Raw genomic sequence first — 12,575 nt, 5'->3', positions numbered from 1 at the left:
AAAATGTATTTTGTTTGTCTATATCATCTCGAGGGTTCTTACGGCTATGGTCCAGGTCAGTCAAGATCTATAGATGTCAAATCTGATAGATTCTAGATTCGGCCTAGCTAGTTTGAATTGCAAGGTCTGATTGTCACATTTGACTCGTTCGAGTTGCCTAGGGCAGAATGATATCAGGGTGGCTGAATGATATTAGGGCCCAATCTGAGGCCGAGTGTTTGAGGGTCGAACGTAGAGCCCTTTGAATGCCACATGGCAAGGTGGCCCGAATGGCCATTCCCTCGATTCAGCTGAGTGGGCCGAATGTGATTGGCCGAGGGCTGATTCTGGGGCTCAGCCTAAACTGGTTGTCCAAATCTGGGAGTGTCCGAACTCTAAGAATCGGACCCCACTAGACCGTGCCCAATTCCGCTAGCACACAAACAATGCCAAGAAATGTCAATTGGTGGCAACAATTTTGGCCCACAAACAACATTCTCCAAAATCCAAGGGTAGATGCAAAGGAAGGTTTATACGTACCGGAACCAAGCAAAAAACTCCTAGGAATGCCAATTGCTTCGATGTAAGCTCAAACTCTCTCTCTCTCTCTCTCTCTCTCTCTCTCTCTCTCTCTCTCTCTCTCTCTCTCTCTCTCTCTCTCTCTCTCTCTCTCTCTCTCTCTCTCTCTCTCTCTCTCTCTCTCTCTCTCTCTCTCTCTCTCTCTAGATTGTAGAACTCAAAATAAGCCTTCAAACCCCCTTCCTTGGGTCTTAAGCCCTTGTCCTAATGCCCAAGTGCTACCCCATAAATGCTCATGCCTTGTCAATGGATTACAAGTCCATTTTTTTTCCTAATTTCACCCTATTTTGGTCTATTTTAAAGCACAAACCCTAAAGCTTTTTCCTTCAATTTCTTAATCCTAACCTACTCTAAATGCAACAAAATTAAAAACACAAAGTATTAAGATGAACCCTCCTACTTGTCTACTCATAAAAAATTGAAATCATTACTTGTTTTGAAGATTAAAAAGCCCAAATCTCCTATGTATCTCAAGCTCTGGTTCAGGGATAAAACCCTTACTTCATTGCTTGATTTGAGGCAAGCAAGTGCTCAAGCTTAAATCCCTATGTCCCTGAAATGAAACCAAAATGTAATGGGACCTCACGCTCAATGACCAAGACCCACAGACCATTTATTCTTTCAAATGTTTCAAGTGAGCACAAATGGCTATTACTCACACCTAGCTGTTACACCTTCGATTGTAGGGGGTATAGTGAGATTACCTTGAAGCCTGAACGAGTAACCTCCTCCCTCAAGCAACTCGGTAGCTCCATGATTCTAGATGCAAGATCAAGAAACCTCAAGCCTCCACCTTCAAGCTCCATCCTCCATAGCCGTGTGCGAGACAAGAGAAGAGAAGAAGAGAGGAGACGATGGAGAGCTTTTTCTCCTTGATCCCTCACCCTCACACACTCACTCCCTCACACTCTTACACACCCACAAGCAAGCAAGAAGGAGAGAAGACGAGAAGAAGAAGAGATAATGTTTGCCACACACCAAAGAATGAGCTTCTCATTCACGTTATGAGTTTATATATAAAATCATAATCCCTTTTGGGTGGTAGTCATGTTTTTTACATGGCCGGGCGGTTGTGGCGTAGACCCTCTTTCCTATTGTCCGCCTATCTTGTTAGCTTCCTTTCTACCGCTCGTCTACTGTTACAATTTGCACAAGAGGGAGCCTAGCGCTGTCGTGATGTTATGAGGAAAGAGTGTGAAAAAGTATGGAATGCATCATCATCCAACTTCTCTATTTATCTAGAGAGTCAATGTAATCTGAGCCATTAGTACTAGTGTGAGTTGTATGGATTATCCGAGAATACTAGATTTTTGAATAATTTTAGTCTATTTTTATATTATTTATTGTAAAAATCCAAAAAAGTTAGAAAAAGCTTCTAGATTAGGATGGCATGCAAAAAGCTAGTTGCTTTTTCAGCCAATTAGGAGATTTTTCATAAAAAAGACAGATGGACGAAATCGCGCGCATCATGATCGCTGTAAACAGGCTGAAAATTGTAGATTGAACTGAAGGAAGAAGGAGTGATCTGGGAGATCCGTGATTAGGTGTCATGAAGTTTTACCTCCCTTTCAGAGCCAACAAAGCCATCAGATTTGGGTTTCGGGCAGCAGAGAAAGAGCTGATTTTTCTGATCCACGTTTTTTGTCTACGAAGGAGCTCCAGGAGAACTAATGCCAGGAGATTGCTTATGAGTAGTGCAAAGATTCTAGGTTCTTTCAATACATATTGATTCAATTCATTGTGATTTGTTTTTGTCGTGTTTACCACTTGGGTATTCTCTATCTTCTCTTCCATCTCCTATCTCTACTTCCTTCTACTTCTGATCCCCGGTGGATTCGACCTTTCAAAAAAAAACCCTCTGACATTAGTGAACCCGAGGTGAAAATCGACGGAAGGCGGGTAGACATGGGTGACTTATCACGAGGCATAGTTCTAGCTGTGAGTTCTATGGTGGATTTGCAGTTTATTGACAGGTGTTCTTGGATAATTGAATTTTGAGATGCAGATATTGGTTTCAAAATGTTTTTATTGGACACATGTAGATAGTTGTATGAGCAACAGAAGCAGATAGAAGAGCAAGGACAAATCATGCTGGAAAAGGTGAAGACTGAAAAAGAGGATTTGATCAAGGATTATTTTCAGTGGATGACACAAGAATTGGGTTTCTTTGATGGGTCATATGCATCAACATATCTCAACTATTTTGACATAACGATGCAAAGGCGCAATGTGCTTGAGTTACAAAGGGTTGTCTATTCTCTCCAGCTGGTGTAGCAAAATCTTAAGGACCGAATTGAGGGTATACAACGAAGGCATGGTGCAACTTGGAAAGGGTTCAAGGATGCCTTGAAAGAAGAATTCCCTGAGTCTGACAGTGTTGATACACATGTGCATGATAACAGTGATGGAGATGTCTTGCCTATTGCAGTTTCTATTGATGTAGATGATACTGGGAGTTTATCCAGTGATACTTCTTTATAGGTGAATGACCATGTTCATGAGGCACATTCCTTACTTGAGGCTCTGAATTTGAGTGTTTGCAAGAAGATGTTACCCTGTGGAAGGCTTCTAATGAAGCTATAGTCGAGGTTGTATATTCAAAGTTGGTGGTTGAATTGTTTGCTCCAGAAGTAAAAGTGAATGCAGCTTGTGATTCTATGACAGGTTTACAAGAGACTACTGAAGATATAGAGATCCACAAGGAAGAGACAGAAGTGTTAGACCAAAGGACTATGCAAGAAACATCAGACTCTTTGGCTACTTGTTTGCATGCAGATGACAAAGAGCATGTTGGCAACATTGAGGTATTTTATGAAGAGGCAAAGGGATCCATGTGTGGTTCATGTGAGACTCACTTGATTTCTAATGCAGGTGATGACTTGGATATTGTTGCTATGGATGAGGCTTGTGCTCAAGAGGTTCCACAATATTTGGAGCAAGGTAGTCAACAAGATGAGAAGGATGCACTAGATGATTGGACAAATCCATTGGAGGATGCTGTGGTAAGGGATGATGAGGACACACAAGAAATTATGAATACTTTTCTTGATGTGCAAGAGGCAGAATCATTGTTTGCTATTGAGCAGTTAGTTCTTGATGCTTTATGTGTTACAGATAACATAGGAAAAGATGCTTTGGAAAAGGAAGTATCAAAGCCATGGGATGCCGAGGAGAGTGTGCCTCAAGGAACCATGCCTATGGCTCTTACTGTTGAGATTGAGCAATCACACTCACTAATAGCCTCTTTGTATGGAGCTTCAGGGCCAAGGACATGCAAGCTTACCTATCCCATATGCACAGTGGTGCCTACTGTAGTTTCCTACTTTCCTATAAAGCATTGTACTTGCTTCCTTTCCTTAATGCAATGATAGTACTCTTTTCTTTCCAGTAAAGTGTCAGTGGCATTGTCAACACACAAGATTGTGTTTATGAGTTCAAGTCTCAATCTTGAAACCTAATTCACTTGTGTGACAGTCAGTGTTTGAGTCTATGTCTACATGAGTTCTCTTCCCATCTTTAAACCACCATAGCCATACTCTAGATTCGTGTTTCGCAACATGGTATCATAACCCAATTGGGCATGGCTTAGCTCGGCTTAGCTCTCCTTTGCTCTCTCTCAGCTCATATTAATCTCTGGTCAGCTCAGTTTCATCCCATGACTTCATCTCCCAACTCTACCTTCACTTGAGCTTCCATGGCAGCCATAGCCAGCAGCACCCTGTCAGATTGAGTCGCTTATATCTCACTCGAGAGGTCAAATATCTTGGAGCTTCCTTCTAGAAAAGTGTTCCCCAACTCACAAAGCTTCCCTATATCACATCAATCCATGACATTTGGCTATCTGAAGCTCAGTATTGTGAAAATTCTCAGTCACTGCCATAGTCTTCAATTGTGACCTGCAGGACATACCCTCCATGGAGCCTTCATATCTTTCTCTGTAGAGCATATCTTCATAAGCTCTCTTCTAGACATACATTCCTTGGCTCAGGGCGCTACCTCCTGTCACTTCAAACACCGACATTGGTCCGTATATGCTCTAGCATTGTTGAAATTCATGGCTGCTGACAAAATCTGCCGCCTGATCTATTCGTTTGCTCTGCGCGCGCAACGTACACGCTGCGATCTTGATAAGGAGGATACGGCTTTTTAAGAGCATGAAGTAAGCTTCATTTCCATTAAAGAAGTTTTCAAAATGACCAACTACAGCTCCTGCAATCTGCAAAAAACGAGGCCCCTGTCTGAAACCCTAAACTGTCAGCCATAGCCAGTTTCATCAAAGCTCAAAAATCTCATCATTTTCTCTCTCCTACCACCTGGAGCAACCCACTGCCACTCTGATCTACTATCCCAGCACCAAATCAAGGAGGGGAAGGACCTGAGAATATTGAAGAAGGATCGACGACCCCGAGCAAGGAAGATTCAAGCTCAACATCAAGTCTCTACATAATGTGTTTTCACACTACCATTACTTGTGTCTCTTGACACATTGTAATCTGCTCCTTCACTTGTAACATCTGAGAATCTTGGAGTTGATTTGCTGTTGCTCCAGCCATCCAACATGGGAAAAGACTCTCCAAATGCTCGGTTCCAGGGAGTCGGGTTTTACACCTGGCAAACCCCCATCAAGCTCATCCTGATGAAGAAGGGTCTCTAGGCCATCACAAATGGCAAAGAAAAGAAACCTCGAGATGCAGACCTTGCAGTTACTTGGTAGAAGAATGATGACAAGGCACAAGCCATCATTAAGCTAGAATTGGATGACAGCTACATCCATCATATGGATGCCTGTGACACGTCCCATGACACTTGGGACAAATTGGATACCTTATTTGGTGCACAGTCAAAGTCGTCTAAGTATGGTCTATTGATTGAATTTTTCCGACTTGATATGAAGCCTCATACATTCCTGGCATCCCATCTGAAATACATGGAAAGCCTTCTTACTCAACTTAGAGGGATAAAGCTAAAAATGGATGAAGATGTTTGTATTGGTGTCTTGTTAAAAAGTCTGCCTCCTGCCTATGATAATGTATCAACCACTCTAACCAATATGCCTGATCCTCAACTTGCTGATATTAAATCCTCTCTGCTAGAGGAAGAAAAGAAACTTAAAAGCAAAGAAGAGCCTAGCACTTCAAAGGATGAACAAATATTATATGTAAACAACAGATACAAAGGTAAAAAGGAACCGCTCTTCTGTGACTTCTGCAAAAGGACCGGACACACTAAGAAGTTCTGTCATGCTAGGAAGAGGTCCCAAAAGGCCTATCTTACAGTTGTGAAAGAAGAAGAAGACCATGGACCAAAAGATGAAGATGAAGATGAAGATGAAGACCACGAGGATCAGAAGGACAAGCCTCATCAGTCCTTCTACTCTCATTACTCTGATAGACTGTTTTAAAAGCCTTGTATTTCCTAACCCTAATGCTTCTTTCCGTAAGCTTCGTAAACTCCTCATATAACTTGGCACTATAGTCCTTGTACACTTTGTGAGGCCCCTCTTATAGCCTCTGGATGTCCATCATGTTTTGGTGCCCACACTTAGCCTTTTTTTGTGACAGCCTCTGGTGTCTACCATGTTTGTGGTGTGCCCACACTTTGCAGGTGGTTCTCATTACAGCCTCTACACACTTTGTGCCTTTCTAGTTGTGATTGAGGAGGGGTGTTGAGATTCAGCAATCACACTCACTAACAGCCTCTTTGTATGGAGCTTCAGGGCCAAGGACATGCAGGCTTACCTATCCCATATGCATAGTAGTGCCTACTGTAGTTTCCTACTTTCCTATAAAGCATTGTACTTGCTTCCTTTTCTTAATGTAATGATAGTACTCTTTTCTTTCCAGTAAAGTGTCAGTGTCATTGTCAACACACAAGATTGTGTTTATGAGTTCAAGTCTCAATCTTGAAACCTAATTCACTTGTGTGACAGTCAGTGTCTGAGTCTATGTCTACATGAGTTCTCTTCCTGTTTTTGAACCACCATAGCCATGCTCTAGATCCGTGTTTCACAACACTTACGTAGTCAGAAGACCTTGCTAATGAATGCAGAATGCCATTTGATGCTTTGCCAAGAACTACAGTGGATACCTTATTTTTGGATGCTCATGATGCTATGGATGGCTTGGATATGGATGATGTTCTGAAGATCTTGGATGTGAAAAATCAAGTAAAGTATCAACATGGGTTGCTTCCAAAGCAATGGATTCAGAAGGAGCAAGGGTGTTGTTATGTCTATGAAGATGGGCACATTGTGAGTATGTTTATCGTATCTAGAGGGTCTTTAAAAGTGCAGCTATGTGGCTTGAATACGTTGATAAAACCTTATGATCCAGAAGGAGCGAGTTTGGATGGTGAGATGTTCCTATGTTGGATGGAAGAGCATTGAATTGTTTATCTTGGAGGTGCTTTGTCTATGTGGCAGTTACTTTGGAAGATAATGTTGTGGCCCTTCGATCCAAGAGGACTATTTTGTGGCGCATACTGAAGGATGCGCATGTTCAGAGGGGGTGGATGTCGTGATGTTATGAGGACACAGTGTGAAAAAGTATGGAATGCATCATCATCCGACTTCTCTATTGATCTAGAGAGTCAATGTGATTTGAACCATTAGTACTAGTGTGAGTTGCATGGATTATCCAAAAATACTAGATTTTTTGATAATTTTAGTCTATTTTTTATATTATTTATTGTAAAAATCCAAAAAGTTAGAAAAAGCTTCCAGATTAGGATGACATGCAAAAAGCTAGTTGCTTTTTTAGGCAATTAGGAGTTTTTTCATAAAAAAGATAGATGGACGAAATCGCGCACGTCACGGTCGTTGTAAACAGGCTAAAAACTACAAATTGAACTGAAGGAAAAAGGAGGGATATGGGAGATCCGTGAGTAGGTGTCCTGAAGTTTTACCTGCCTTTCGGAGCCAACGGAGCCATCAGATTTGGGTTCCGGACAGTAGAGAAAGAGCTAATTTTTCTGATCCACGTTTTTGGTCTACGAAGGAGCTCCAGGAGAACCAATGCCTGGAGATTGCTTCTGAGTAGTGCAAAGATTTCAGGTTCTTTCAATACATATTGATTCAATTCATTGTGATTTGTTTTTGTAGTGCTTACCACTTGGATATTCTCTATCTTCTCTTCCATCTCCTATCTCTACTTCCTTCTACTTCTAATCCGTGGTGGATTCAAAAACCCCTCCGACAGTGCTCTTTTACAAAACCTTTAGGGGCACCTTGCATTTTACAAATGTGCTTTTGCCTTTGACTTAGATTTTGAGGCTACCCTTGCACTTTTTGTCATTTCCCTTCCAGCTTTTTCTTTTGTGTCTGATTTCCTTTTGGGTTGCCTCTTTTAGCTCTCAACTTGAGCTTTTCCACTTTTTTTACTTTTTTTGTGTTCAGGTTAACAAGGAGGAGAGAAAAATAGAGAGAGGGGAAGAGAAGGAAGGGACAGAAAGGGAGAAGAGAGAAAATAAGGGCAAGTAAAAGGAGGGGGAGGATAGTAAAAAGAAGAGAGAGAGAGAGGGAGATACTAATAAAGACATTGAGGGAAATAGGAAAAAAAATAGAGAGTGAGGAAGAGTGATATAGAGAGATGGAAGGAGAGAAAAAAATAGAGATGGAGGGAAATATAAAAATAGAGAGTGAGAGTGAGAAAGAAATGGAGAAACAATGAGAGAATGCGAGAGAAGGGAAAGAGAGAAAAGTAAAAGAAGAGGTGGGGAGAGAGAGATAAAGAGAGGGAGGGAGACATCACTTCCCATTTATTTGTTTTTAATTTTTCTTATTTTCTATTTTTATTTTTTCTTATGGAGAGATGCATTGAGGGAGAGGGGAAAAGGGAGGGAGATAAAGAAATAGAGAGAAGAAGAGAGGGAGAGAAAGAGAGAAAGAGGAAGATAAAGAAAAACTCGTAGAGAGAGGTTTCATGAAAAATAGTGAGATAGAGAGAGGAGGGGAAGAGAGAAATAAAGAGATACAAGGAGGGAGAGAGAGGGAGAATCAAGGAGAGAAACTATAAGGAAGAGAGGGGGGAGAAAATATAGAGAGAGAAATAGAGCTTAATGGTATGGATTCCGACTATCTTGCTTAAAGAAGCTGCTTACACTTCTAAGCGTATAGGCAAATTATGAATGGAGCAATGTGAGTGTGACAAAGTTGTTTAAGTATATACTATGGTTGTTTGTCTTTGACTTCATTATAAAAATGATTTTTATGCTCTTCAAAGGTGCTTGGGTTTTTTTTTTGCAAGTTACTAAAATATTACATACTACGACTTCAAAACATTATGTCCGAGTCTCGTGATGATGCATGACGACTGGTCTTACAGTCATGCCCAAAGTGTGGTGCTCATAGGTATCGATAGGACTTGCAAAGGAAAACCATCTCTCAAAAGGTTCTCAAACACTTTTTACTTATACTGTGTATATGTCACATGTTTCTTACATCAACCATAGTGACCTTGACAATGTGGCATCCGCAAAATGGATCCACAAATGGAGTCCAAATAATACCAAGAGATTCATGTATATGCAATCACATTGACTTCACCTTTCCAAGCTTTGCATGAGAGCCAAGGAATCTTCAGTTCAATCTTGCTATGGATGGCATGAAGCTATTTGGTCTTTTCTCAACTTCCTATAGTGTGTTTCCTATAGTCCTTGTAAACTATATCATCCCACCATGGCTTTCTACCAAGAAGGGACACATGATCCTTACCTTACTCATTCCTAGGTGCTCTAAAGTCAAGAACATGTATGTCTATCACTATCCATCAGTTGATAAACTCAAGATTTTGTGGGAGGAGGGGATTGCTATGGAAGACATTAGCAAGAATGTTGGTCCGTGGTCCACTTATATACGAGCCATTCTTATGTGAACCATGCAGGACTTTTTGGGATTTTGGGGGTGCTCTAGTAAATGAGATTCCATTCTCGTTGCCGATATCGAACATGGCTTGTCTATGTTTGTGTTGACTAGATAGGGATATTGTTATAGGTTTGGTTACCACAGGTTATTATGCATGTCCATTGTGTGATAGACTCTTGAAAGTCGTGGAGCATGAAGAAGATGGTATATTAGGGGCACATTGTTTTCTTGTTGGATGGCCATGAATTGAGGGTAGGTTTTCTTGGACAACCTCTAGCATGAAATAATGCTCAAAGCTGATATGAGTGGAAAATGTCCCACTAGGAGTCACTTCCAAAGCAAAATGTGACGATTCTCAATTTTCTATGAGTTGCCATATTGGATCCACATACAGATTAACATCCCATGCACATTTTCAAGAATTTGGGTAGCTTATTTTGGGACCATATCACAATAAAGAGACATTGTAGGGGCATGGATAGATTTGAAGGAGATAGCCATGATGGAGGCACTTTGGCCACAGTCCAAGTTCTGATAGTCGTATGCAACTACCTTGTGCTCCTTGGGTCTTTTCCACCAAAGTATGAGATTTCTTGATAAAAAGATTGGCATCCCATCCAAGGAAGTGCTATAAAAGTTCTATATTTCTCTAGGTTTGCTACCTTTCTCATACGAAAACCCTTAAACAATACAATGTTTATAAGAGCCTTTCTTCAAGCTAGCAAAAAAAGTGCAACACATGTACTGTTAAGCATAAAATCAAGCAATGCCATGCTAAAGGGCCACAATTATGAGAGACATGATACATTAAAAACCTTGAATTTTTTTTAATTCCAAGATAATTTGTACATTGCCTTGTAATAAAAAAAGAGTTTGAACCATTTATTGTTGTTGATAGGAAAGAGGCTCCATAAAGTCCCCATGGCACCCAAACATGTTTTTCTTTTTTAATATTGCCGATGATATCTTATATATTGATATCACGTATGTTAGAACACATGCAGACTCTACAACACCATATTGGTGAATATGGGAATTTACCATAAGTTTGGGATACATGGTCAAATCTTTGGATTTGTCATAACTTGAACATTATAACTCCAAATCGAGTGCTCTATAGCTCAATAGATTCCATTTTTCAAGCGCTTTCCAAAGATAGGTCACATCATATGGTTTTGAGAAACTTATGGACATGTTATACGGGTGCCACCTTTTTAGTATTCAAAAAATGGGAATTGGGAGATTCCCAAACTCACTAATATTGTGTTCTACCCAAAATGATGTTTCAAAATTTTAAAGAACAACTCTTTACACCTTTTACTGGACTCATCTACAAATACTCTAGCTCCATGCTATAATGTGATTCTACACATGAAGAGCTAAAAGATAGTAAACATATATGTCATGAAAAAAGGTGAACGGCCCCACCCCCACCCCCCTCCTCCTCTCCTCCACGCCCGCACCCCTTCGAATATAGTGGTGGCGGAAATTTTCTATGTGTTGTTTAAGTGAAGGCTTGAGCTATTTTTTAATTTCAATAAGGGATAGTCATCCCTTGGTTAATATATTGACTGTGTTATCGTTAGAGAGCACATTCTAAGCTTACTATTTTTCTTCAATACCACTATTGTGCTCTATCACATAGATAAACCCTACTTTCAAAGTTTTATATTTTCTAGCACATCTTGCATGTAACTTAGGTTTCATGGAGTACATCCTTTGTTTGGCACATTTTGCTCCTTGTACCATGGGGATTGTGTTATCACGCTCAAGGGTATTCCTTTAAAGCCCATTCTAATTGATATTTTTTCATAAATGCCATGTTGTATTTGAGTGCATATTCAAAAAAGAGCTACTAGATCTACCTCTCATATACTAATTGGTTATTGATTCACACTTCACCCCTAGCATGATAATCGCTTGAGCTTCTTTTAGAAGCTTTGTGAATCATTTGAAGATCTGAAGGCTTGGCTTGTTCCTTGGTATCAAGAAGCCCATTCTTGACTTCTCAATGTTGTAGACTTTGACCTTCACAAGAAATCAAGCAAGTCTTTGTTTGGTTTTCTAATTGTGTTCAATTATGACATTTCAATATCACTTTCTGTACGCATTTTTAGATATAACGAGATAGTGATTGAGTCTTTGCCTAAACTTACTCCTACTTCCACATCTAGTACAACAATGGTATCCATTGCGCTACTTTATGCTTGCTCATGGTCCAAGGTTTTGGATAGTTCCAACCAATTAAGATCTAAATTTAGTTCCCCCACACCTTGAATAGGTAAGGCAATGCATTCACTTGCTGCAAAATCAAAACACTTCATACATGATTCAAAGGTGTGAAATTTCATAGAAGCAATGATGACTCTAGTATCCTGCTTAGTAGCGAAAGTGTTTATTGAGAAAGCTTAAGAAAGCATATCCATAGACCAACCACATGTCATGGAGCAAGAATGTGAGGGGCAAAATCTTTGATTTGATTTCATTATTCCAAAGTCATGTAGGTACAATAAAATAAGACTCACTTTGACTAAAGCTTCTTAAAACACAACACTTTGTAGTGGAAACTCCACTTTGTTGCTTTTATGGATAGCTTCCTTTCATTTAGAGAAAGATTCTTTTTTTTTTTTTGAAAATTGTCTCATAGAAAGGGGGACATTTTCAATTGCAAACCATCAACAAAGGGTTTTGCTTTGCTCTTTTGTATCAATATGCCATACTCGTGTATTTGCTTATAAACACCCAACCAAGTTTTAGTTCACCATGAAAGTTGGAACTCTAAAGTTTTTTTGAAATTGTGTAATACATCATGTCTTGACTTGAAGATCTAAATACCCGAACAATCTCTAGTTCACCATGCAACTTACAATTATTGGATGTGTATACCCGGGGCCCTCATTCCTATATGGGGGAACTCAAGAACGACTTCCATAACGGCATAAGGAAAGAGCTATGAAATAAAGTCACAATTATTAGTTCATGTTTCATAATGCGTATTTAGATTATTAGGAGAGAGATCCAGTTGACCATGCAAAAGCAAGGTCTCACACATTAGGTGAAGCCATTGCTTAAGAGACTTGAAGTGACATGGACTTCAAATGGAGTAGAGACTTAAAAGGGTTGAAGTAACCATACACTTGTAGAAGGAATGAAATAG

Source organism: Lygodium microphyllum, chromosome 27, assembly GCF_053477565.2.
Source record: "Lygodium microphyllum isolate KBCC chromosome 27, Lygodium_microphyllum_v1.1.10, whole genome shotgun sequence".
NCBI classification, from domain to species: domain Eukaryota; kingdom Viridiplantae; phylum Streptophyta; class Polypodiopsida; order Schizaeales; family Lygodiaceae; genus Lygodium; species Lygodium microphyllum.
The sequence above is the reverse complement of the archived record's forward strand: the minus strand, read 5'-3'. Positions refer to the sequence as shown.